Raw genomic sequence first — 27,551 nt, 5'->3', positions numbered from 1 at the left:
AAGAAATCTCTTCTTTCTCCTGCTGAAGTAGTGAGTAGCATCACTTCCTGTTGGAGATGCGAGGTGCCCTCTTTTCCTGTTGGGGTCAGTAGTGTGTGTTGAGTGGCATGTGTGTGAGCCTCCCAACTCCATGACTCCATTTTAAACGAGGTTTCTTTTATTTTTCACAGTGTGTTGTCATAAATTTCCAAATCTGATCAACCATAGACTTTGCAAATATAACAAATTAACTTTTATTTTTATAAAATACTATACTTTCAAATAAGTGTTTTCATAAAAATATTGATTTTTTTTTGCCATGTGATTCAGAAATTAGGGAACAAGTGGTGATACTAAACGCTAAACTTAAAATTCATATGCCTTCTTTTAGAAACAGCAATAACTTTGTCATTTCTCAGTTTGCCTTGTCTCTCAGGAAGCTCAGAGCTAGGATTTGTGCCCATTTATGCTACCTTGGTTTTTTTTTTTTAGGCAAAGCAATCCTTGGTTGACCTCACAGATTACAAGGACCTTGTCAGTTTACAATCCCCTCTTTTTCTTTTCTTTTTTCTTTTTCTTTTTTTTTATGTCTACAGCATCCTTGATGGTCTCCCATCCAAGTACTAACCAGGCCCGATCCTGCTTAGCTTCCGAGATCAGACGGTAGCGCTGCCTATTCTTACCCTTGATTTTTCTGAAACAGGGTTTTCATCTCTGTTTCCTTTCACTACCTTGTACTTTTAACCTTTTTTTTTTTTTAAAATATGGTATTATGCTTTGTTGAAAGGGGTATCAAATTCTCTTTGGTAGGTGGAAAATTATATTTAACAAGAAGAAAAATATTTTCCTAACCATTCACAGGTGCTTTTCAAAGCTTGCATGCCACGATTCCATCTATGCCTCAATCTAACTCACTGGATATCAGCCCTTTTAATGAGCGTGATTTCTCCAGTGTCACGGGCAAGCATTGTGTTGTCTAGAACATTAACATGCAGCAGAAAGAGCCCTGGGTTTGGAGTCAGCAGAACTGGGTTCTTGTTACGACTCCACTTACTAGTGGAGTGATCTCAGGCAAAGAACTTAACCTCTCTGTGCCTCAGTTTTCTTCTATACATTGGGTATAAAATCACATGATAATACGTATCCATGTATTTTGTAAACATTACAGCTGTCTATTTCTGTGTTCCTCACAAGTCTGTACATTCCTCAAGATCAGGGACTACATCTTGTTGATTTTTGTGTTCCCGGGACCTGGTTTGTTGACCTGAAGTAAAGACAAATGCAGAGAGCAGTAAATGTGGGTGACTAAGTTACTCCTTGTTTTCATTCAGAAAAGTTCCACTGGGATCTGTTCATTAAAAACCTTCATTGGTCAGCTGGTCTTAATTGAATACCTCCTTCATACTTTCAGCTGCCTCTAGGATATTGAGTTGAGGAAGGAGAAACACAGAAAAATGGAAGCACGTATACACCGCTATAGATTCACAAATGTCAGAGATCACAAAATAGTGACTTCAGGGATAAATCTGCCTCTAAATATGCTTTCTTTGGCTCAAACATAAATTTTTTAAATGTAAACCAACAATTTAAAATCCAGAGATGTGAATTTGCCTTCTCTTGAAATTGTGCATTTGGTCACACCAGACCAGGTCCCTCCACTGGGACAATTGACCTATGCGGCTGCAGCAATTTCAGGCATGCCCTTGCAGCTCACCACAGAGACAGCCTCTATCATCCCTGAGCACCAAGGCAGATAGAGGCTGCCACTTATTATCACATTTATTATGGATTCACTGATGTAGCATTCACTGCACAAAGCTCTTTGATTGTCCATCTTTATCTATCTATCTATCTATCAATCTATCTATCTATCTATCTATCTATCTATCTATCTATCTATCTATCATCATCTGTATCTATCACAGTCAAGGAAACCTAAGTATAGTTAGCGTGTGGTGGATCCAGTATTCAAACCCTGAACATCTGGCTCCCAAATTCTTGCTCTTGATCACTCAGCTATGTCACATCTTGGTAGGGAGGGGAGGATATCAAAAATCATACCTAACCACAAAGCGAAATTGTGCGACAGCCTCTTATCCAGGACATTGTGTTCTGTCTAATTATAGACAAGACTTCACAAAAGAAGTGACTTTGTAGAGTTTTAAAGATAAAAAGAGTCATTAGTCCAGGCATGTTAAATGCCCTGTGCAAAGGCCTTTTTGGAGATCTGAGAGCCCTGCAAATGAACAGCGGGCGAGGCTCACTTAGCTGAGTGAGGGTGTGGACAGAAGACAAGCAGGAGGTGAGGTGTGGCACTGGGAACCATGACTTGGAGCTTAGATCTGATACCCGAGGAAAGGAGGCTGACCTAGGCAGGTTAGGGAGAGAGGCATAAGGTCGAAGTCCTGCTTGACCAAGGTGCTGTGGGACAACTCGGCTTTCCTACAGGAGTCCTGCCAAACTTCATTCATTGCTTTCACAATGCAAGAAAGTCGATTTTGTAACACAGGTGTCCCTACAATACTGGCCCGACTGTTTACTTCTGCTTCAGATCCTGGGCATATGAACAAATACTTTAGGCACTATAACGAGCAGAAACTTGAGACAGCTTATCTCGTAATGCTGGGTTTTGCATCATATCCAGGGTGTGGTGTTACTTTAGAAGGCAAGTTCAATAATTATGTGTTTACAGATTGAGCAAATAGTACATGTGGCCTGAGAGGTCTCAGGATTTATACCTTGAGAGCCCAGTGAACTAGCTTATTCAGCTCAGTACCTGGATATATCAAGTGGTCACAATATATTCAACATATATAGGTATGTACATAAACATATATAATACATATATATAATACATATGTACAAAACATATGTATTATATATGTTTATGTACATATTCTCTCTATACATGTATATATACATACTTACATTGAACATTTGTGTAGTATCTTGTATTTAATCATACTTATTTACAGAATAGCCCAGAATGGCTTGGAGGTGTTAAATGAATCAATTAAAACTAATTCAGACAAGCCTAGGCCATTGACCTAACTAGTGTGTTCTCTCTTTTTCACATATGATCTATTAAATATAGTACTTTGTGTTTTTGATGTTCCCTAACAGCGTAATGAAGCGATAAAAATTAATGTTAAAAGCATTGTCACCTAAACTCTCTTCTTTAGGAAATAAAATGCTGATTAAACAGTTACATTCTTTATTCTCTTGCTCTATTATTATTTCTCTCTCCCAGAGAGAGACTGGAACCATGTTTAGTTCTCTGCTCTTAACAGGGCTTGTCAACTATGTCACACAGTAAGTGTTTACAAGCATCTGTACTAATCGTCTACAGCCCACACCTCTGCCCTGTCTCTGTTTCCCTGGTTTATTGCCCTTAGACAATTTCTTCCTTTTCTATTTTTGCATTTTCAAGTACAATGCAAGGTGGCAATTATCTGATTTAGGGCTTTTAAAAACACATTTGAAATACGGCAATCGCTTGTTATTCTAGCTTGATAACAAACCTAAAGGCAAGCTTTCAAGCACTGACTTGTTCTTTCCCTCCTCATTCCAGCTCCTACCGTCTTAAAGTGAAGGGCTTTGAAATTATCTGCTTTATTGGACTGCATGTCACTGCTGTCTGTAGAAGTGGTTTTAGGATGCAGGTGTTGGTTTCTTGGGCCTCCTGTGCTGTGATTTCACGTGGCTTGTTTTCATTGCTAGCTTTGCTGACTGGGAGACATCCTTGGCTTCCTGTGGGAGGTTTGGGGAGGGGCAAACCTTGGATTATTCTATTTCCTTTGAGGTAGATGCCCTCTAAGTTTGGCTCTCCATTGCTCTGGTCATTTTGGTGCTCTGGACCTAAGTTTCTGCTCCTTTTGGAATGGTCATCACATGTTCACATAAAGATTTTTGGTGCATCTAGGGCTATGTTAGGGGAAGCATGAAATTACTTACTATAGAATGTGGTTCCTGCCCCCTCAGAACCAGACAAGAGAAGGCCATGGTTGGACCGGTAACTCATCCTTGTTGAGTGTCAGTTTCCTCATTTGTAAAGTGTGAAGGTCAGACAAGTTTGCCTCTACCATCTTTTTCTGCCCTAATATTCTATAAGTCAAAGACGGCCAAGAACACATATAAACTGTAAATTTTGTAATTTCAAGAATAATCTGGAAAAACAGGACTCTGGTCTCAGCCAACAGAACTGAGATAGAGTTTGCAGTCAATGGAATTAAGTTGAACACAGTTCTGCCAGTTCCTTCTTCTGTTACCTTCAGTAACTCTGTTCTCTCTGAGCCCTAGATTTCTCATCTTTAAAAAGTGGAAATACTACTATCTACATAGCAGGGTTGTTGTAAGGATTTAATACATATACATAGTATATTTTAAGTGCTATGTGCATGCATAGCTGACACAGCAGTCACTCTGTAAATAATGGAAGTTACTACGATAAAAGTAATCTTATGAGTACAGTAAGTCCTCACTTAACATCCTCAATAGGTTCTGCGACTTTAAGCGAAATAATTTATTACAAAACTGATTTTACCGTAGGCTAATTGATATTAACAAGAGCTAAGTCCCTACAGCATCTCATCAATGTTATAATGACATGACATTGAAAGAAATGATGTTACTTGAAGACCTGCTGTATATGGTTTTTGGAATAGTTAAGGGTTTAGAATAGATTACATCTAATGAAGATAACATAGGAAGATGTCTTTGAAGCTGAAGAAGACTAAGAGTGACTTTGAGGATAGAGTATCTACTGAAAGAAATGATGCAACATATGTGATAAGAAATTGAGGTGAAAGGCTCTGAGGGGCAAGATCATTTACTCACTTATTTCTAGCACTTCTTATAGGTGTAGACATTTTCAGTGAGAAAATCTCCTTATCACTATAGTCATGTCTTGTACATCCAAAGACGATGATATATTGATGATGTATTGTTACTCTCATTATTTACGATAGATATGGGCGTGTCTGAAAAGACCAACTCAGCATCAGCAGTTCTTTCTCCAATATCCAAATATGAAAATTGGCTTCATTTTGCCACTACTGTCTGTTAGGTCCAGGAGGGCCCAATCCCTACCCCACCCCCTGTAGTGTGGGAACCAGACTTCTCCCTTACCTTTGTGTGGGAACCGGACCTTGCATCCGGGTTGGCAACACTACATGCTCACCTCCTGCTTCACCGGACTCTCCTCCCTTCCCCACCAATTTACCAGCCCCAAATACTCCCACCAAAAGGCCCACCTGAAGCCTCCTGTAAATTTCAGGTCCCCTCACATTCGGAGCTGATGCCATCTTCAGCTCAGCCAGGCTGTCGCTCTGCTACAGTAAATCTTGCTTAACCCCTGAGGCCTTGTGCGTTCCTCCTTCAGTGAACCTAACGCTGTCAGTGCTTACAGTGCCTATCACTTTTACTGTTTCTGCAGACATCTGGATTCTTGGCAGCCCTACCTTAGTTTAGATCTTTTTCACCTGGCCTCCTCTAGATCCCAGGGAATTTTAAGTCCTTAAAATTCTTTGCAGAATTGCCTGTGTATGAGTATATGTGCATTTTGAGGGGACTCAGAGCAAAGGAACTAAACCTAAAAAGCCGAAAACTTCTGCTGAAGTTGTCTTGGACGAGGAAAGAATCAAAATGACTTCCTAAAATGAAAAGACGGCACAACACAAACACAGAGGGCTCCTCCACGCCTACTTGCTTCCACAGCCTTAATACTTCCACGTCTTCTCCAATGTAATGGCTGAGTCTTTGGCAAGGTTTTCTGGGTTCAGACTAGCTCTCTGTGACATAATCCAGAGTCTGATGGAGTGGTCTGGAGAATCTCTGTTGAGCGGATGGGAGAATTTGCACTTTCTTCGATGTCCCTAGAAAGGGCATTTAAAATTTTTTTTTTCTTTTCCTTCTTTCTTTTTTTTTTTTTTAAGGATGACTAAAGTGTCAAAAGCAAAATTTCCAGGGAAAGAAATGAAAACTGATTTTGATAGCAGCAGCCTTAAAGTGTGAAGTAAAAATGGCAGGATGAGATTGTTAAAAGGAAAGAAGGAAAAGTGCTTGTTTTCCAGATTTCATTCGCAAAGAGAATCAGTCCTTTGTGTTTGGTTTTGCCTCCAGGCCAGCAGGGGCCCTCGGGCCACACCCTGAGGTGGGTTTTGGCTCCATTCAATCTCTTCCTCCTCCTCCCCTTTTTCTTTCTCTTCCCACCCCCTCTTCCTCCTCCTCCTCTTCTCTGTCCCTGTCTGTCTCTCTGGCTCTGTTTCGGTCTCTGTCTGTCTGTCTGTCTGTCTGTGTCTCTCTCACACACACACTCATCTTTAAAAGGTGCAACCTTTATTATATCGCCAGTGTTAGGATTTGGACTTTTTTTTTTAAATTTTATTATTAGTTTCAAGTATACAGTACATTGGTTAGACATTTATATAGTTTATAAAATGATCCCCCTAATTGCTCTTTCTCTCCTCTGGCTCTCCACCTAGCCATTACATTACTGCTCACTGCATTCCTTATGCCGTGCTCCTCATCCCTGTGACCATCTATCAACCACTAATTTGTACTTCTTTAACCCTTCACCCATTTCTCTGAGCCTCTCAAGTCCCCTCCTCTCTGACCATCACCAGATTGTCCTCTATATTTGTGAGTCTCTTTTTGATTAGTTTGTTCTTTTAGGATATGGACTATCTTAAGATGATGTTGAGTACCTTAAATTTAGGATGAGAAGGGAAGTGAATTTTAGTTGAAACTTTGAAAATATAAAATCTCTCTTTTAAGAAAGGGAAGGAAATAAATAAATAGAATTTGTTGAATCTCTGTGAGTACAAAGCTGCTATTAAGCTTTCTGAGGAAGTCAAAAGCCCAAAGTTCATTCCTTACCAAATTATTATATAATGCATATTTAGAAGCTGGGCATAGAGGTTGCTCTTTAGAAAGTTTACCTTCTAGTCTGGGAGACAGACCTCACAAACATGAAACAACTATGAAAAATAAAGTGCCGTCAGATTTCAGAGAAAGAAAAGATCAAGTGGGCTGGAAGAATGCACCAGATCATCGAGACAAATGTTGAACATCCTTCAAAGGAGGAATGGTTAAATGAGAATGGTGGTTTCAAATGATTATTATTCAACAGCTGAAAGTAATGAAATAAATCTATATGTAGCAACATGAATATGTCTCAAAATATTGTTGAACGAATAAAGAATTTTTCAGATATGCATAGCATATATCAAATATGTTAAAAACACATAAAATAAGATCATTTATTCTGTGTTTGTATGTGTGTCTCTGTGTGTGTGTGTTTCTAAAAAAAAGACCTAGAAGGAAATACACTGAATTCATAATCAGACTTACCTTTGGGGAGGGAAAGGAGATCAGGATAAGGGTGCCAGTCAAAGATATCTTTAGTTTCATCTATTTTATGCTGGTTTTGCTTTTGATGATTTGCTCTGGTGACTGGGAGTCTCGAGGCCCAGCTTTCTGCTGCAGAAAGAAAGCAGTTGAGAGTTTTTTCTTTGTTTGTTTTCTTTTGTTTTTTTGGTAAAAAGCTTGCCTTCTCCTAATATATCGCATAACTTCCTGGTAGCCAGGGCCTCTCAGAGGTCCCTAGAGCCGGGTTTCTTCCATTTTTTGAGGCTTCCAGCACAGTAATGAATGAAGAAATGTCAAAAGAATGTTACAACCAGCACAGTACATTTTAAATGTTTATATTTAGCCATTAAAGTTGTGCGATGAGTCCTTTCTCTTTAATCCTGTCGGTGCATCTCCTTGATGCCACAAAAGTCTACATTTTAAGTCTTGAGCCAGTGGTCCTTCTATTGCACTCTTCTCAGTGGCCCAGGGAACTAGAAAGAGACCTGTGAGAAACAGGCACTGATGACGGGAGGGCCTCTGAGACAAGTTCTACTTACTGACTTTAGTTCTTCTCCAGGATTTTGGTTCTCCCCCAGGAGTGGCATTGGGATATATAGTGTCTCTTCTGCAAGGTGGGTTTGGTTTCAGCACTATGCAGTCGCCCTAGAATATCAAATAGAGAAAATTTTACCTTTCCAGCCATCCTCCCCTTCCTCCATTCAGGGCATTTAAGGTCAAACAGGCTCTCAGTACACACCCTGTGCCAGCTCAGCCCAACCCTGCCTCCCCCACTCCATGCCCAGAGAGATAATTGGGGCCAAATGTATCACTACGGTTTCATAGACATGTAAAATGTCCAGTCATCTTTTTTAAGTAGGAAATGTTCATCCTAAGAAAAAGTTGCATAATATATTAAAATGTACATCTATTTCATTTTATAGAAGGGACATGGATTTTATTTTAAAGTCTTTTTTTTGTGATTAGTAAAATCCTTGAAAAAATATCTAGAGAAGTTAATAGCTTTAGCCAATTACGAATGCTTTTGAAATGTTTCAAAGAGGTTTATCCCTCTAGTTTCCCTCTTTTTAATATTATATGGAGTTTATACAAAATCTAAGCATTCTCGTTATGACAGTCCTTCTAGTCATTTGGAAGAATACATTCCTCTAAACAATTTCACTCCAAAATGAACCAAATGCTAATCTCATTTTATTAGATGAAAAGACAAACAATATAATTATACTTGAATTTTGAGGAATCGAAGGTAGTAAAACAGTTTACACCAGAGCCCAGGGCAGAGTTTGTAACTTAGCCACCCGCGTGTTCATTTTTCCAAGCTTGGAAAGTTTGCTAAAATGAGCAGAGGGCTACTTCGCCAGACTAACAAAAAGGAAAATGCCTATCAGTTTTTCTTTTGTTCTTTTCAGATCCTGTTCCAGTGCACACTGAGCCAGCAGGTTCACCAGAAAGCTATTGAGCATTTGCTAGAACGCATTATGCAGGGTGAATTTCTTCTGGAATGTTGCCAAGGGTTTTTTATGCTTCTGTGGTAGGCATTTGCTTAAAGGATAGAAAATATTTAAAAATTATTGTTTGTTTAAAAGCAGGTTAAATAGCAATATGATCTTAGGGTAGAGCAAAGAAAAGTACTTATTTCTCTAAGTGATCTAATCTGGTTATTTAATTTTTTTTCTTTTAAACAAATTTATAGTTTTTCCTAAAATAATTATATATTAATATTGTCTTCTAGAAAATATCTTCCAGTGCCTATTAGCTGTTTTTTAAAACTGAATTTTTACTTTAGAGATTTCTCACATGTTTGTTTTTATATGAGCTACTGGTAACAGCTAAGAAACTTTGGAGGTGCAGAGAACATGCTAAAGTAGAATTTTTTTCACTTTCGATTCTGGAACTATGCCATAAAAAAATATAAAGAAAGACATGAAAATGTCTTTAAATTAGAACAAATAATAGTTTTAAAATATTGCAAACTTAATTATAAATTTCTACGTACAAATTCTGACATGTAAAAAATACAATACATAAAAATTTCACCAGAAATTATTCTCTAATAAATAGTAAAATCTAATCCAAAACCACCTCACTTTAACAAGGTTTTCATTAGTACCAAGTTCTCCTCATATTCTCTGTAATACCCAGTGATGTATGTGGGCTCTCTATAACTGTATCAAAGAAAAAATTCTAATTATAAGAATTCGAATCTTGTCTCTGCCATCCACAAGCTGTGTGATTTTGGAGGAGTTACTTACCTTCTCTGAGCTTCGGTGCCCTCATCTGTAAAATAGGAATAATTAACTTATAAGACTGCTGTGAGGATTAGACATGCTTGTAAGGAATCTCAATAGTGCCTAGCATATTGGAAAGTCTTAAAAAAATATTAGTTTCTGTCTCATTTTGCCCCGTCCATTCCACCAGTACAAGTCAATCTGGAAACTCGAATAGGCAAAACTATGATTTAAGTTAGGATTGTGTTGTTTTAATATTAGGATATTTCTGTTTGCTTCATTTTATACTTGGACTTTAAGTATACACATTTTTATAAACATTCTTTAAACAAAATTAATCTTTTTATTTTGATGAAGATAGAACTGATTCTGAAATGTTTGGAGAACTAAATGATATACAAGAGAATTTTGTTTCTAAAGAATGAATTTGTACTCAGTGAAAAAGTAAATATGATGCTACTTTTGCTTACTCAGTATTTAACTATTAAAGAAAAAATATGGCAATTCTCCTTTTATACCTAAATCCTATGGAATTTGCTGCCTCCTGTATTCCTGTCTGAGCTATGATCTTAAACTTGGCTCCCTTCAATTGAGTTTTGTTATGTACTTGGCGTATTCCCACAACTGAACCTCCCATCTGTAACTTGCACCTGCTGTTACAGGATTCAGCCCAGATATCTCTATACTTCTGGGCCACTCAGGTCTCTGTAAGTATGGGCTTTCACGCCACAGTTTCTTAGCCAGTTTAGACATTACAAACATTTGGGCTTTCCAGTTCCTGCAATTTTGTTTTGGTTCTTTAAAAACAGCTCTGCCCCCACTGCTGGCACATCACCATTTCTCCAAGGCACTCATTGTGAGGTGGGAGGGCTGGCGCCTGTCATTTGCATTCCAGATTAAAACAAACAGAATCTAGATTTCCCCCCCATTTTTTTTTCCGTGTGTGTCTTGACAAACAAAAGAGGATATGAGATGTATATATTCTTTTGCAAAATGCAGAAGTGTCAATTTTAGGAGACACTGAGTTTTTCTCATTTACTTTAAGTTGTTTATGTAGCTCCTATTTTTAATAGATGTGTAGAAAGTATGAATTTGGTGGAGCTGGTAGGAGGAGGTGGTGATGTGGGAAAACTACTTCTTTCTCATTTGCCATGAGGCATTTAATTCCTGGAAAGAACATATATAATGGCAAATAAAATGCCCTGGTCTTGGGGCCAAGAATTTGTGTGTGAGTGTGTGTGTCATAAGTCTTACAGTCGCTAGACGCAGGCTTATGCATATGTGGCTCTCTCAGCATTGGCTTCTGTGGTTCCTCCTCCTGCACAGTATGCTCTTCCAAAGCAAAGTGGCTTGCCAACAGACCAGGATCTTTAGATAAAGAAGACTAGATAAGATAAACAAATTCATAGTAGTTAACAATTTAATATCTTAAAAAAAAAAAAAATTCCAAAAGAGAATGTCAGGAAAGGGTACAGCTGAAACAACACCTTTCCTTAAGTGGATTCTGGATTGAGGGGTGGAGTTGGAGGCAGATGTGAAGTGATGTAAATGAAGTTTCTTAAATATGTGGAAACAATTCTTGGGAGGATAGTACTGAGAACCTATGAGTCAATATAATGCTTTTTAACATTAAGTTTTTGTTTAGGTTAAGGGTTAAGATTATAGAGTTTACAGCTTGGGCATCATTTCTTTCCATCTTTTCTCTTCCCCTCTTCTTTCTTGCAGTGGGCAGGAGACTTATCATCTTCAAGATGCTCCTGATATCGTAAAGGGGGCCTCTAGGCAAACAAGCACAGATAGCTCAGAGCAGAAAGGGCTAAAGAAAGGATATGTACCTGCCATGAAGGGAATTTAGAAGCATCAATCCAAGAGGTATCTTGCTGATGACTAGACAGACAGGAAGCAAGGAGGGAGTGGTGGTGAGATCCTGTGGAACTAGCTCAGGCAAAGGGAAAAGCATATGAGCACTAATAATAATAAATGTGTAGTACTTGTTGAGAGTTTATTATGTGCAGCCACCTGTTAACTATTTTACATGGATTATCTCATTTAATTCTCACATAAAACCTTTGGGACAGTTATTCTCCCCTTTTTAATTGTGAAAATATTGAGGCAGAGTAAGATTATGCTACTTGCCCACAGTCGTACAGATAGAGTGATAGAGCCAGGATTTGAACCCCAGAGTTTTAACCTCTTTGCAGAAAGGATCTGCTGTGTTCGGAAAATATCAAGTGACTTGATATGGTTAGAGCCCAGTCTGCTTCCTGAAGGCATTATAGACGATCATTGGACTTTTATCTGGGAAGTGATAAATTTCTTAATGATAGGTATGATCAGAATATGCAACTGGGTTTTATTTGGGGGATGAAGGGTGGGAGTGTGTAGGTGGAATTTCAGTGTGTGTGTGTGTGTGTGTGTGTGTGTGTGTTTTAAATTCCTTTGCTTATATTTGTATAGAAGCAACATTTTTCATAATTTTTCCTTAATTTTTCTTCCAGGCCTGTGTATATGTGAAAGATAACTTATAGATGGCCCAAACAGTGGGAAGGGGTATGCTTGGGGGCAGGATGTGGTTAGGAGAGCATTACCATCCCAGGTAAGAGATATCAATGATGTCATTGATGATAATGATAAAGATGATAGTTACTTTTTAATGAGACACTTACTCTGTGCCACCATACCCTTATTTAATCCTCACAATGGCCCTGTGAGATAGTCATACTTTCAATTTACAAATGAAGAAGAGTCTTAAGCTCTCAGAGGTTAAATGACTCGTCTAAGGTCATACTGTAGGTAAGAGGCAGAGCCAGGATATAGATACAGGTCTGATTTCATATTCTTAGCCCTTAAGCTCTCACAGCATGCTATAGTAAGTAAGGTAGGCGTGCTCAAGGAGGCATAGGGCTCCTAAGATGTTATCCAAGTATGGAAATGTCTGGGGAAAAAAATAGAAATATGTATATATAAACTCAGAAGTTGACAGATGACTTCAGGCCAAGGGAATGAATGTATAGGGGGAAAAGATAGATGAGAGCAATGATTGGCATCCTGGGGACCACTCTATGGAGGGAGAGGACATTGAGAACAAAAAATACTTAAAACAGAGGTAAGGATTGAAGATCCTACCCCTGGGCTATGTGACTTATCCACTGGGTAGTGTGGTCAAGCCCCTCACTCGGCCTCTCAACCTCTGCATTTGTGAAAATGTAGAAAAAGTACTACCTTCCCTGACAACTTCAGAAGATTTTTTATGATCATCAGTGAGGTGCTATACATAACTATACTTTAGGAACTCTAAAGTTCCTTACAACATAATGAAGACAAGATGGGGGGCAGTAGAGGGGTGTGACCCCAGAAGTTAGACTGAGGGAACAGAGCAGTGAGCTTTTTAAGTGGAACAAGGAGGAAGTTACTGAGATGTGCCTGTGGGTTGGGTCCAGATGGAAACCTTGGGGAAAAAAAAAAAAATACCTCCCTATGAAAGATTCTAAAGGTAAGACAATTGAGAGAGAAGCCAGAGGAGAAAAACTCTGAAGAATGGTGTGGAGGTCGGTGCCTGTGGAGAAGCCTGGTGGGTCTGTAAGTTAGGGATCCCTGCCCTCTTCGACCTTAACAGATACTTCGACCTTCAGTACACGGCCTCCACTCTCTGGACCTCAGTCTTCTCCTTTGTAAAAATAACGCAGTTGGTTCGCGTAGGTGAATGGAACAGCTCAGAGCGAGAATGACAAGTGCTGCTGCATCTTACCCCAGGTCCAGGGCTACGTGTGACGTTGGGTTAAGAAGGATGGTGAGGCCAAGAGAACATGCATCAGGGTGGATGAGTGAAATCTGTTGTTGGTGTGAAATCTGTTGTTGGTGTGCCGTGGGGAGGCACTTCATTCGGGTCTGGCATTTGCATCCTGGCCTGGAAAAATAGGAGACTCACACTCCAGGAAACTGCAAAAGGTCCAAGGAAAGGCCTTTGGAATTCCAGGGACAAGGTAATTGCTCATGAGATGTCAGCCATCTAACCTTGCCTCTTTGGGGGCAGAATTGAACCCTTGGGAAAAGTCTCTGCTTTTGTGAGGAGGCTGAAAGAGGGTGAGCTGGGAGTGGCCAAATTCTTCTGAAAGGTGACTCCTGGGGTCTGGGCCAAGAAAGGATTTTGGACTGGAAAGGGGATTCACAACCAGGCATGCTAGAGAGAAAATTGTTTAAGGCTTTAAACCCTCCCCAAGGTGAGTAATATGAGACCAAATCTGTAAGTTACTTTAGCTATATATAGTGTGTAACCTGAAAATGCCTCCCCCAGCAGCAGCATTTGTGTTTTTGACCTCACAGTGCATGCCTTGTATGGAGGATGGAGTGGGGGAAGGGATTCTGCTGGGTTCAGACAAAAGTGGGGAAGCATTGGCTTTGAAGACTGAATTTCCTCCTTTTTATGCTTGGGGTGTAACCAGAGACCAGTGTCAACAAGGAATCTGGCTTAGGAACGCTTTTGTTTGCAGCTGTCCTTGGGGCGTGACTTACTTTTTTCAGAGGTCAGTGGATTCTAAATTGTGTAATTTCAGGTTCTGCTGAACCAGAGTAGGAGAGACTTTTGAGGGAGTTGGCGGGAAAGGGGTGGATGTGTAACTCATCATCTGGAGACTCTTGCTGTCTATCTATAAAATCAGACCTGGCCACACGGAACTCTCCTATTTCACAGAGAACAGAAAATATATGTGGATTTGGGTGTTAATAGTTGAATTTGCTATAGCAATGGATCTATGTTAAATCTCTGAAATCAGGTAATATCCTAAGTTCAGAGGGAGTAAAAGCAGTAAAGTGAGTTTTTTTTTGGTATGCTCGATTACATTCCTCTAATTATAACTATTTCTTGTAGCCTACAAAGGTACTTACCCTGTGCTATGGGGAAGTGTAGCAAGCTGGGAGCTTCTAAAGGTCTGAATCACTTTTGATGTATACTTCACCTCTTATACTTTAGGTTTAGCAAAGGACTTGATAAAGCATCTATCGAGCATTTAATTATTCCAGCCACTGTCATAAAGGGTGGGGATACAGAAATTAACCAAGCCCTTGCTCTCTCAGAATTTACAATCTACTGGGACGGGGCAGACAATAAAATTAATATATTATATAATATATCAAGTGACGAGACATGCAATGGAGAAAAATAAAGAGGGGTATAAGTGAGAGAGAGGGGGCGGTATTGCTAGGGAGGTGAAGTTTGGAGCAGAAGTGAGGGCGTGAGCCCTAAGGCTAACTGAAGAGACCATGTCCAAGACAAAAGGAATGTTCCAGAGAGAGCACAGGGAAAGGGGTGGGAGATGAGGTCAGAGGGGAGTCAGAGGCACAGGCTGCGCAGACCTTGTGGGCCATCATGGGTCACTGCAAGAACTTTAAATTTTAATGGGAAGCTTGTGGAAGGTTTTCAGCAAGAGACAAGATCATTCTGGCTGCTGTTTTGAAAATCAATAGAAGAGGACAAGGTAGAAGCATGGAAACATGATACAGTAATCTAACCAAGAGATGATAGTGGGTTGAACTAAGGATTTACCAGATTCTAAGTACTTTGAAGGGATAGCTGGCAAGATCTTCTGATGAATGAGATGTGAGCTTAGAAAAAAAGAAGCGAAGATGAGTCAAAATCTTTGGTCTGAGCAGCCGGACGAATAGAGCTTTTATTTACTAGGATGGAGCAGGCTGGTGGAGGAGCAGGTGTGGAGACAGGGGATCCAGAATTTGGCTTTGGAATGGTTAAGTTTGAGATAGCTAGTAGAGAGGTCCGCAGCCTATTGGAATCACGAAGTTCAGGGGAGAAGATGGGGCTATAGGTGTAAATTTTGGAGTGGGAAGCACATAAAAAATTAAAGCTGTAAATGAGATGAAGTCAATTAAGAAGAGAGGATAGAGGTGGAGAGGAAAAGCAATCTGGAACTAAGTCTTGGAGACTCCAGCATTAGTGGTTAAGGGATATGAGAAGAACCAGCCAAGGTGATGAAGAGGAGCCAGTGAGACAGGAAGAGAGAGGGAAGGCTCAGGGAACAAGGGGAGAAGCCGTTTCAAGAAAGGAGTGTCCATTCGGGTCAAATGCTGCTGATGAATCAAATAGGAAGAAGATTTAAAATTAGCCATTGGATTTTGGGCATGGAGGTCATTGGTGAGTTCCACAAAAACAGTTCTAGTGGAATTGTGGGGATGAAAGCCTGACTGAAGTAGTTTTAAAACAGAATGGAAAAAAAAATAAGTAGATATAATGAAAATGTAGACCATTCTTTCCGGAAATTTTATTATAAAGAAAAGGAAAAATATAATTTGAGACAGTTGTGGTAGGGAGAAATGTCAATATCTAATGTAGCTCAACAGCATACCAGAAGTCGCTTTTCAAACAGGCATTCATTCTCTTTGAACAAGGCAGCTCAGAAGAACCTTTGGAGATTATCCTATGACTCTCCTACTGGGGCTTGCCAGACTCTACACAGCATCCTCATCTGTCACAGATACCTCTAGCATCATTGGATCTGCCAGTTTGTAGGAGCCAAGGCACCTTGCATGGCAGTCTGGGTCCACTACAGAGCTGTCTCTTGCTCTGGGTCTCACCCCAAACTATGAATGTCTTAAATTGCCCAATACAGAGGTTTGAGCAGTATTCCCTATCATAGGTTATGTTTCTTCAAAACCCAACGGGGCTTAACAAGTGTTGGATTTTTTTCTTGGCAATACTAAGCCCAAGGTGCAATATCTTGTTCTTTACAGTTCTGACATACCTTAGATCATTGAACACCCTAAAAACCTCACTAATGTGGGAGAGATTGCAGGATTCTTTGTCAAGGGGACCCAGGCTTGGGTTTGAGAACTGGCTCAGATCTGGAAATTGTGGGCACATTGACCTTCTTCTTGACAACTCTTGATTTTTCATTTTTGTTATACAAGTCATGTAATACCCTTTTCTGACTACTCGTCTATCTTACTCCTAAGACCACTATGGTTTGCTAGCCATCATCAAAACCTCTGTGGATGGAGGCACTCTGGTTGCCCCTCTAGCCTTCTTGCCTGTTGTGGTTTACATCCATTTTCACTTTGATGGTTAAGCATGGACAGCTGGCCTTTGCTATTCTGGAATCTCATTCTCATTCCCACTGAGACTAGGGAGCCCTGTGGTATGGCAGAGTTACCTCCTCCCACTCTGGCTGACAGTGGATGGTCATCACTAAGTTTCTCAAAGATGTTGTTCCTCCTCGCTGACATATTCCTTATTGCCTAATGAAGGAATGTCCTCTGAATCCTCCTAGGAAGCATGTCTCACATGATAAATTTGTTCTAACATTTCTGTCTCCATGAGCATCTGACCCCTTCCCCAATTTTCTGCCATTGTATTGCAGCCTCTCCCAATAATTTATTGTAAGGCACCATTATGTCCAAGCTTCAAGGAACCATTTAGAAACACAAATACTAACTCTATGGGGGTTTTCCAAACCGATAACCCCTCCCTCACCTTTGTATTCTGCTTCTCTCCTCCTGCTCTAGTTTATCATCCCTTAAGTCACTCTCAGTTGTGTCTTCCTTGCTCATGCTGATACATCTTAGCCACGTCCTGCAGTTCTTTCTGAGGATAACATGTTTTCTTCTAGATCAGGCACTGTATTTCTCCACTTGGGCTACCTTGAGACCTAACTCCAGTTATTGGTCCACAGGCAATGAATGGAAGCAGAGGCAGAGCTTGAAGAGAGCAACATAATTTTGTCATGGTCACTGTCAAGAATCTAATTTCATCCAGATCTGGAGAAGGAGAAAGAAGCAACACATTCAGGTTGCTATCAGTTAACTGATGGAATATTTTGGATGAAGTAAGAGAAGCCAAAGAATGTATCCTGAAGCTCAAGACTTCTCCCTGCAGGTTGAGAAGAAGAGGTAGTGGCAAAGTATGGGTGATACTGATATCATCATATCTTTGGCAATTCTTATGTTTTAGATTTGTCTTTTGTAAATAGTACATGCAACTTAATGTAATTCAGTCTGACAATCTTTGTTTTTTTTAATCAGGGAATTTAAATATTCACATGTAACCTAATATCTGATATTAGGTTTAAATCTGCCATCTTTCTCAGCTTTTCAGTTTGTGCTGCTTGCTTTATATTTCATTTCTTTCATTTCTTGCTTCATTTGCATTGATTGAAGATTTTAAAAATTTATTCCAGTCCTATAAGTTCTTGTAGTGGTTATACTAGATATTGCAACATAAATACTTGACTTACAAAAATTACAATATTAATTGGGTTTTTCCCTTCATCCTGGACAATGCATGAACTTAAAACACTATAACTCTGTTTTGCTCTGGACTTAATTATCTCACAGTGTATTATTCTCCACAGGACATTATTTTTATTGTTTTATATAGTTTTATATATTAATATTCATTTATACCTATCATTCTTTCTTGCATTTCTGGCCTTCTAACTGGTATCCTATCCTTTTGCCTGAAGGCTGTAATACATTAGTTCAGATCTGTTAAGGATGAATTCTGCCTGTTTCGGTTTGTCTGAACATGTCATATATATCTTAGGAATAGACTTCAGAGTTGGCAGTTATTTTCTTTCAGCATTTTGAAGTTATTATTTCATCGTCTTTTGGCTTCCAATGTTGCTGTTAAGAAATTAGCTGTTAGTCTAGTGATTGGTCCTTTGATGGCAATTCATAAATTTTCCTTCGGCTGCTTTTAAGATATTTTCTTTGTTTATGGTCTTTAACAGATTTAATAGAAAGTGCTTAAGTTTTCTTTCATTTAACCAATTTTAGGTTTCTTAAATCTGTCAATTGATGTATTTAATTATTTTTGGAAAAGTCTCAGCAGTTAACTCTTCAACTTGCATTTTTGTTCTATTATCTCTCTCTTCACCTTCTGGGACTACAATTAAGCACATATTAAATCTTTTTATGTGTCTTTCGTGTAAGTGCCACAGTCTGAAAAAAGATAAGCACAGAGAGTAAGCATTTCAAAGCCTCTTAGCAATTGGCAGAATAATTTTATGTTTTATGAATCTCTTAAAAATTTGGGTTCATATTTGGTATGTCTTTTTATTATTTCCTTGTTCTAATTTATTTAAATTGCATTTTGGAAAAGTATTGGTTTGTGATATTTAGATTTTAAAAACTTCATTAAGGAGGTGCTTTTCTATTTCTCTTGTCCTCTATTTTAATTTTCCCTTTACTTTTTGTCTCCATGCTTCACTCTGGATATTTTCTTCTACATGACAAATTCCCTCTTCAGTTATGTGCAGTTGACTATTAAATCCATTCATCTGTGTATTTCACATATGTCATATTGTGTCTTAATTGGTTATTATTATTTTTCTTTTAGTATTTTCATTGGCTGTTTTTAAAAAACAGTTTTCAGTTCTCTGTCAAATTTTTCAAGGTTGACTTTCATCTCTTTCAAGAAATTAAGTAAAGTTGTTTTCTTTAAGTCGGTATCTAAAAACTAATATCTGAGCCTCTGTATTCTTTGGTTGTGTTTTCTTGGTTTTCATTCATATGGTCTTGTGTCCTTCCTTTGTGTGTATGTGTGTGTGTATGTATGTATTCAGATATTTGCAGTGTGAAGGAAAGGGCTTCATACTCTTTCCTGCTCTATGTGGTATCTTTTATACCTCTGGTTGCCTTATCTGAAGAAAACATGAGGTTATAAATGTTTGTTGTTTTAAGCTGTTTAGTTTGGAGTTATTCGTTACTTAGCAATAAATAATGACTACACTTGGGTTTGAATACCAGAATTGCCCTTTATTAGCCTTGTGTTCTTGGATATATTACTTTACCTTTTACAGCCTGTTTTCTTTTTATCAGAATGGTAATAATACCTACTAACAGTGCTGTTGAAGCATAGTAAATGGTATCTAGTAAGTTCTTAATCACCATTTTAATTTTTATATTACTTTTATTATTAGGTAAAGTGAATTCTTAAGAACAAAGGGTGCAATAGAGCAGCTATGAAAAGCAAGCACAAAATCTCGCAAAGAAGAGCCACCTTGGGCCAGCCACTAAGTGGCAAGGAGCTTCATCCACTTTCCTAGACTCTAAGAACATCATTGTGTCACAGCCCACATATTGAGGATCATGAATTGTCCAGAAAAAGTCAGTTGGAATCTATGGACTGTTTTTATTTCCATTTTAAAAAAGATAAGAATCTCACTAAAATATGTAATCCATATTTCTTTGTCTTCTTTAACAATGTGTTTGTTCCTAAAGAAGTTTCGGCAATCTAGGAAATCCCTTTCTTTGGAGCAGTGGTTCTCAAACTATTGTGCATCAGACTCATCTGGAGGGCTTGCTAAACACAGATTGCTGGATCTCACCTCCAGAGTTTTTGATTCAGCAACTTTGTGGTGAGGCCTGAGACAATGCATTTTTAACAGGTTCCCAAGGGGATGCCAATATGGTTGGTCTGGGAACAACATTTTGAGGACCCCTGTTTTCGAACATTTTTGTCCCTGATAAATGAATCATTATAGTGCTAAAGAACCAGGAACAGTGATACTTAGGCAAAATATGGAGTGAAATAAAATCCAGTGCTTTATTATGATATGCAAGGCCCTGCATGATGTAGGCTTTGTCTAGCTCATCCACTTTATCTCACATTGTGTTTACTGTTTTCACATTGGCCTTCATTCTGCTCCTCAAAGACACCAAGCTCATTTCTGTTTCAAGGCTGCCCTTGCTGTTTTCTCTGCCAAAGGCTCTTCTCCCCCAGACCATGGCTCTGTGTTATCACTGAGAGCCCAGCTCCAAATGTCACCTTTCCAGAGAGGTGTATTCTACCTAAAGAAACCATTCTCTATCATACTTCCCACTATTCTATTTTATCTTTTTCATTTATCGTGATCTAAAGTTGCCTTTGTTGTCTGCAGTCATGGCACCTTGAACATGCCCAATCTCATCTGATCTCAGAAGCTAAGCAGGGTCGGGCCTGGTTAGTACTTGGGTGGGAGACTACCTAGGAACACCAGGTACTGTGGGCGTTAAAAATAATAATAATAAAAATAAAAATAAAAAAATAAAGTTGACTTTGCATTTGCTCATTGGAAAATTTCAGTCTAGCAGACACCTGGCCTCTGAAGTTCTTTGCCTGGAATGAAGCCTGGTATGTTGTAGATTCTCACTAGTTATCTGTCGGTTGGAAACACTGATGTTTGAGATGAGCCTCTTACTTCATAACTTAGTTTCTGAAGGGGGATTAAGAACATTGGGGGGAAAAAATGGTAACCTGGGGAATATAGAATGTGGCCCCTTTCCCTCCTGCCTTCCCACATGTTACAGCTGCCAGAATTCTACCCAGCTTACAATGGGAAGGAAAGGGGCTTGTATTTTCCCTGACCCTACAGTGTCTTCTGTACCCTTGGTTACCTCATAAGAAGACAAGATGGTGACTTAGGCAATAGTTTTCACTCTCAAGGATTCCAGAGAGTTGCTAAATGGGTCATTATTCTATGTATCCAAAACACTCCTAAATTGTATAAGTGATTCTCTTCAGGAGGGCTGGCATCTGCCAAGTTGTCCTCAGCTACAGTGAGGGAAGGAGCGCTGCTTTCCTACTTCTGTTGTGTGCCAGGTGGGCTCCGTCTATAGGTACCTCCTGGGTACCTCCAAGTTGGGGGTGGACCTGATCCATCCCATTGGTGAGAATACGGGCTACTAAAATGAATAAAGAAGCAAACCTGCCCACTCAGATATTTTAAAGTTGTATTTGTTTTCCTCCTAAAGGTTTGCTCATTAAAAATAAAGTGCCTGTGCCAGTCTGGCTGCAGACAAGACCTGGACATTCTCTCCACAGACAATTGCTGGTGGTCTGAACTGACTCACCCCCATGCCCTTACCTCTCTGTGGCTCTGCCCCTGGCGCCTGATCTTGGGAGGTTGGCATTCTTGCAGTAATCTCAGGCTGCTGCCATGAGCCCTGGGCAAAAACAACAGGGCTTTTTCTAGGGAATTCAGGAGTGAGCCTCATAGTCTAGCCACTGGCTTTTACTGCTGTTTGCATGAGGTTTGGGGGAGAGAGAGTTTTTCCCAAATAAGGAGGTTTGAGAGTCCTCTTGGGTGGGGATGCTCTGGATCTCCACAGTACTAGGGTTGGAAATGCTTACACAGACACATTTCCTATTTTATCTGTCCTTTAGATAGGCATAAGGACTACACTAAGTTCTTTCACTTCTGCCCTTTATCCATGTTAAAGCTGGTTAGAGGCACTGGTACTTGATTAGTGACTTTGGCATTGCTTGCATACCTTGTTGTGCCAGGAACAAACTAAAGATGAATTTGACAAAAAGCAGAGGTTGTGGGTAGGCGGCTTTGGCAGCTTTCGGAGGAGCTGCCTTCAGGGTTTTGTCAGGCTGGCTCGTCCTCCTCTCAAGCTTTCCTGTGTTTGTGTGGGGGTTCAGTTCACAGTAGCTGGTTAAGCACCTACTCTATTCCAGGCACTCTTCCTAGGTAGGTGCTGGGGATGCCACGACCAATAGAATTTTCTTTTTGCCTTCCAGGAGGTCAGAATCTTATTGGAAAAGGGACCTGTGGTGGTGACTTCAAGCTGGCTACATTATCCTCACTCCTGCCCTCAAATTTGGGCTGGTCCTGTCACTAGCTTTGACCACTGGGCTGTGATGGGAACAGTGTTGCATAATCTCCAAGGCTGGGCCTTAAAGGATCTGCAGCTCTGGCTTTTGCCACTCTTAGAGTACTTATTCCTGGAAGCCAGCCACCATGTAAGGAACCAGACCTCCCTAAGAGCACCATGCTGTGAGGAAGCCCAAGCGAGTGGCCTGGAATGAGAGTGTGAGAGCAGCACAGAAGCAGTTCATGTGAGTGCAACCTCCATGGGCCTTCTACTCAGCCCAGTGAGCGAGTAACCTCAGCTAAAGCCCCATGGAGCAGGAAAACCACCAGTCAAGCCTTGCCCAAATTCTTGACCCATAGAATTGTGAGCAGATAAAATAGCTATTTTAACCTGTTAAGTTTGGGGGCAGGTTGTTACACAGCTATAGATAAATGAAACAGACACACATATTCTTAAAGATGGATGTTATAGGAACACAGAAGAAGGGACCTGAGCCAGCCTGTGATGATGAGAGGATGGTCATGGAATGCTTCCCAAAGGAGATTGGCTTGAGTAGAATCTTTTTTAAAGACCAGACTAGAAGAAAGGTTAAAGCTGTCTAGGCACAGGCCAATAGAGCAAAATAGCATGGAGATGATTAAGTGTGTGAGGGATCTTCAAGCAAGTATAAGGCAGGGAGTAATGGATAATGTTGTAGAGGTGTTAATAATAATAATAATAATAATAATAATAATAATAATAATAAAATAATGATAATACTAATAGTAGTCGTGGAGAACATTTATTGAATAGTTACCCTGTGCCAGATATTGATCTAAGTAAGGCTTTAAACGTATTAACTCATTTCATTCCCACTACAACCCTATGTTATTATCCTCTTTTTACATTAGAAGAGAATGAGGCACCAAGAGAGCAGTAACTTGTTCAAGAGCACGTAGCTGGCAAATGCAGAGTAGGGATTTGAACCCAGGCAAGGGCTTGGAGAATTTTGTGTGCCTCCTAAAGAGCATGGGATTTGTTCTGTAGGTTATGTGAAATGACCCAGAAGTTTTAAGTAAGAGAGTGACATGGTCACATCTGCAGTCTTTGTTATTTTCTTGACTTTGGTTATTTTCTTTGCCTGTTATCTATTTCTCTATAGTGACTAGCAGTGAATTCTTTATAACAAGCAGAGCCTGTGAGCTTATCTTTGAAGGAAACAAGGAAGAGGGAGGTATAGGGGACGTGTGCTACTCCACAGCTGGCCATGGGGGTGGAAGGGAAGACAGAACGATGTTCAAAGAATGGATGAGAGAATGGATGTGGTGGCCACCAAGAGAGGAAAGCGGGCCACATCCTTGACCCTGCAGAAAGATGAGAACAGCAGCATATGGGAGCCGCCTGTTCTAAGAAGATCTTGGAGGCTGAGGCACAGAAAGGCTTATGGGCTTTGCACACAATCTCCCTTTATTTCTTCCTCCCCATGGTCAGGTGATTAACGTCAAAATATTAAAAACAGCTGTTGGGTTCCCAGCAGCAATTAGCCAAGAGGAGAGCATTTCACATAAATTCAGAAATGCTCATCTGGCCATGGCCATTGCTTTCTGAAGGGATTCTCATGGGAAAGCCATGGAATAATTCTTCTGCACAGATCACACCCACTTTCTCTCTGTCTTCTGCTCTGTCTACAAAAGGTGGTAAAGCAAATTCAGTAGAGCCTTAATCTGTGAGTAGACTTGTCACATCCTCCTTCTAGTATATTTTGTGCAAGCAAGGGGGGAAGAGACAGAGTGAAGAAAGGTCTGGCTCAAATTCTAGTGGCAGCTACGAGATCTGGCTCTTAGACTTAGGTTGGCTGACCCTTGCTTTGTGTGATATGGGCAAATGTGGGAAATTCTCTAGATCCAAGGCACTCATATGTAATATGAGGGTGTTGGATAAAGTCTAATTTCACCATAAACGATAAAAACAACCATAGCTAATGTTTACCAAGCATGCACTAAGAGCCTGACCCTATGCCAAGCACTTTGTACACTTTATTAATCTTCACAATAACCCAAACACAATGAAACTCACTGCAGCCTTTCTTGATCATCCTTTCTACAGCTCTCTGTATCAGCTATCTATGGCTGTGTAACAAATTACTTCAAATCTTAGTAGCTTAAAACAGCAATAAAAATTTATAGTCTCATAGTTTCTGTGGGTCATGAATTTCAGAGCAGCTTGGCTGACTGTCGATAGCTTGGGGTTTTTGTGAATATGCTGGAGCTGCCGGCATCACCTTCAACATGGCAAGCCAGCATTGGCTATTGTCAAGGTTGGTGCTGGCTATTGACAAGAGGCTACTTTCATTACCACCTTGCCATGGGACTGTCCGTGAGACAGCTGAATTCCCCCACATTGGGTGATCCAAGAGAGAGCAAAATGGAAGCTTCAGTGTCTTTTATGACCTATCCTTGGAAGTCACACACTATCATTTCTACAATATTCTACTGGTTATGTTGGTCAGCTCTATTCAGCGTGGTGAGAACTAAACAAGGGCAGGAATACCAGGAGGCAAGGATCGGCAGCAGCTATCATTGAGGCTGGCTATCATATGTTCCCCTTAAATTTCTATTGTATTACTGTGTTTTACTTTTTTAAAAAAATTAATTAATTAAATGTTTTGTGGTGACATTGGTTAACGAAATCTGATGTTTCAGCTGTACGTTTTAATGGTAAGGCATATATATTTACATTGTATGTTTGCCTCCCATAGTTAGATTTCTTTCTGTCACTACATATTTGACCCCTTTTATCCCATCTACCTCCCCTCTCTCCCCACCCCCTACCATCTGGTAACCACCCCCACTAGTCTGTTATCCATGTCCATGAGTCTGTTTGTCCTGTTCATTTGTTGCTTTTAGGTTTATATCCACATGTAAGTGATATCGTGTAATTTTTCAACTTTTTCTTTCTGGCTTATTTCACTTAGCATGATTATCTTGAGGTCCATCCATGTTGTTGCAAATGGCAGTATTTCATCTCTTCTTATGGCTGAGTAATACTCCATTGTATATATGTACCACAACTTCTTTAACCAGTCATCTATCATAGGACACTTCAGTTGCTTCCATGTCCTGGCCACTGTAAATAATGCTGCTATGAACGTTGGTGAGCAAAGATCTTTTTGGATATGGACTTTCAAGTCTTTGGAGTAAATACCCAGTAGAGGGATTGCCAGATCATATGGTAGATCAATTTTTAGTTTTTTGAGGAACTTCCATACTGTTTTCCATAGTGGGTGTACCAATTTGCAGTCCCACCAGCAGTGTATGAGAGTTCCTTTTACTTTTAATAGCACTTATTTAGAATCATCTTATTTGTTTGCCTGAGACTCACATCCTCCCCATGAGAATGTAAGCTTCCTGAGAGCAGGGATATCATTGTTTTTTATTGCTATATCCTCAGTGCCTAGAACAATGCCAGGTACATAGTTGATGCTCAGTATTCAGCATGTGTTAGGTACTATTACTATGCCAGTTTTATATACAGAAACAGCAGCTCAGAGAGGTTAAATAATTTGCCCTAAGTCACATCAATAGCAGCCAGGGTACCACCTTATGTGTGGGGACTGATATCAACCGTCTACACAGTAGCATTCAGTGATTCCAGTGCTGCCAATATGCGAGCGGAATTATATAAGCGGAAAGCAGGACAGCATTCAGGAGGAATGCTGGGAGAATTCCTTGGCGATTGGGAAATACTCAGGAATTATGAAAGTGTCTATATAAATAGATGTATGTATATGGTTGAGATAGGCAGTGAGTGTGTATGTGTGTGTGTGTGTGTGTGTGTGTGTGTGTGTGAGAGAGAGAGAGAGAGAGAGAGAGAGAGAGAGAGAGAGAGAGAGAGAATATGAATTCGTGGATATAGTAGCTGGGTCATTAAAAGGGGGATAATGTACTCTGAACAGCTGTTATGACATAGACCTAGAGATAATACTTTGACCTCAGTCCTATTTGCCTCAAAATTCTTTGAAAAATTTGTCTCCCAGGAACATCCTTATTAAAATGATTAAGTAAAATTTCCTTTAAAAATCCCACAAGTAATTTAAGTCATTATTTGACTAGAAAGCACATTGCCAAATCACACATGGATTGCTAACTTGATTATGTTTCTGGGAATTATCCATTTTTTGGATTATTTGCCAGAAAAAGAAAAGTACTGTCTGTTGGCCACCCACTCTTCATTCTCTTTCCCAGCCTCCTGAGGGTGGGACCCTGGTATTCATCAAACACACAATGGAGTCCTCTTAGAACAATGTCTCACCCACCCGCTCCCTTGGCCTGGGAGATGGAAATTTGGGGGAGGAATGAAGGGAAATGGTTATAAAAGACCTTCGCTTACTTTCCCTCTTCTGATGAATTCTGGGTACTGAGTTTTGGGTGTTTGTCTATGTGGCGGGGTCTTTAGTCTCTGAGTGAGAACAGGGTGAGATCCAGGGGGAAGCTACAGAGGTTGGCTGCTGAGCCTGGCTCTGATCTAGCCCTAAAGCAAATGTGGTGGTCTCTGAGTTTCTTCAAGGCCAACCCAATTCACCAGAGTAGGAAAGCAGAAAGAGATTCTGCACAGGAGGCCTACTCAAGGAAAACGAAAGGGTTTGCATTTAGCTTGAAAGTATCCTCAGGAACCTGTGGGTAGCTGTGGTTAGTTGGACCCCAACCAGACCTGGTTGAAAGATCGAAATAAAACTGCTTCTCAAAGGAGTTTTAGTGAGTTTGTCTTTACTAACAGTCTCTAGATAGACACCAAATAACCATGTGTCAGGAGAATGGCATTCTCTGTGTGCTTGCCAGTCAGGCCAAAGTTTATCCAAGTAGGCCCCACCTTCACTTTTCTATGACTCTCTTATGAGGGGCTACAGCATAGTGGTTAAGAGCACAGTGGTTAAAACCTTAGACTTTAGGTTTGTACCCTTGGCTTCAACATTAAGTGACCTTAGACAAGTTACTTAAATTCTCTGTGTCTCCATTTTCTCGGATGTAAAATGGGAATAATAATTGTTCTTATTTCACAGAGTAGTTATATAATGAAGTTGATGTAATACATGTAAAGCTCTTAGAATAGTATGTGTCATTCGAGGTTTCGTTTTTAAGACACACAAATGGAGCAATATATATTGCTATGTGTCAAGTGCAGGAGAATGGAGAAGACCGGTTCTGGCACCCCGCCATGAAACTTACATTCCAATCTATATTTGGGGTGGTAGGCAGAATAATGCCCCCCACCCCCCCACCCCAAAGATGTCCACGTTCTAATCCCTAGAACCAGTAAATATGTTAGACTATATGGCAAGGGGGAATTAAGGTAGCGGATAGAATTACAGTTGCTAATCTGCTGACTTTAAGATAAGGAAAGTATCCTGGATTA

At 40.0% G+C, this 27,551-nt stretch overlaps 1 long non-coding RNA gene and 1 pseudogene across 3 annotated transcripts in view; both read left to right on the top strand.

Moving 5' to 3' along the window:
- The window catches only part of LOC105295845, an 89,272-nt gene that overhangs the window by 28,192 nt on the left and 33,529 nt on the right, over window positions 1-27,551 (top strand). For 2 of the 3 annotated variants that reach the window (XR_896203.2, XR_002781905.1), the window contains exon 5: window positions 22,087-22,404. This is a non-coding gene — a long non-coding RNA (uncharacterized LOC105295845). Of the gene's footprint in view, window positions 1-17,254; window positions 17,483-22,086; window positions 22,405-27,551 lie in introns of those variants that run through there. The other variant, XR_002781906.1, reaches the window with a different exon arrangement.
- LOC111744010 lies at window positions 20,454-20,572 on the top strand (annotated as a pseudogene).

Source organism: Pteropus vampyrus, unplaced genomic scaffold (assembly GCF_000151845.1).
Source record: "Pteropus vampyrus isolate Shadow unplaced genomic scaffold, Pvam_2.0 Scaffold5, whole genome shotgun sequence".
NCBI lineage: Eukaryota > Metazoa > Chordata > Mammalia > Chiroptera > Pteropodidae > Pteropus > Pteropus vampyrus.
Note: the sequence above shows the minus strand (reverse complement) of the source record. Positions and strands in the feature narration are given on the sequence as shown.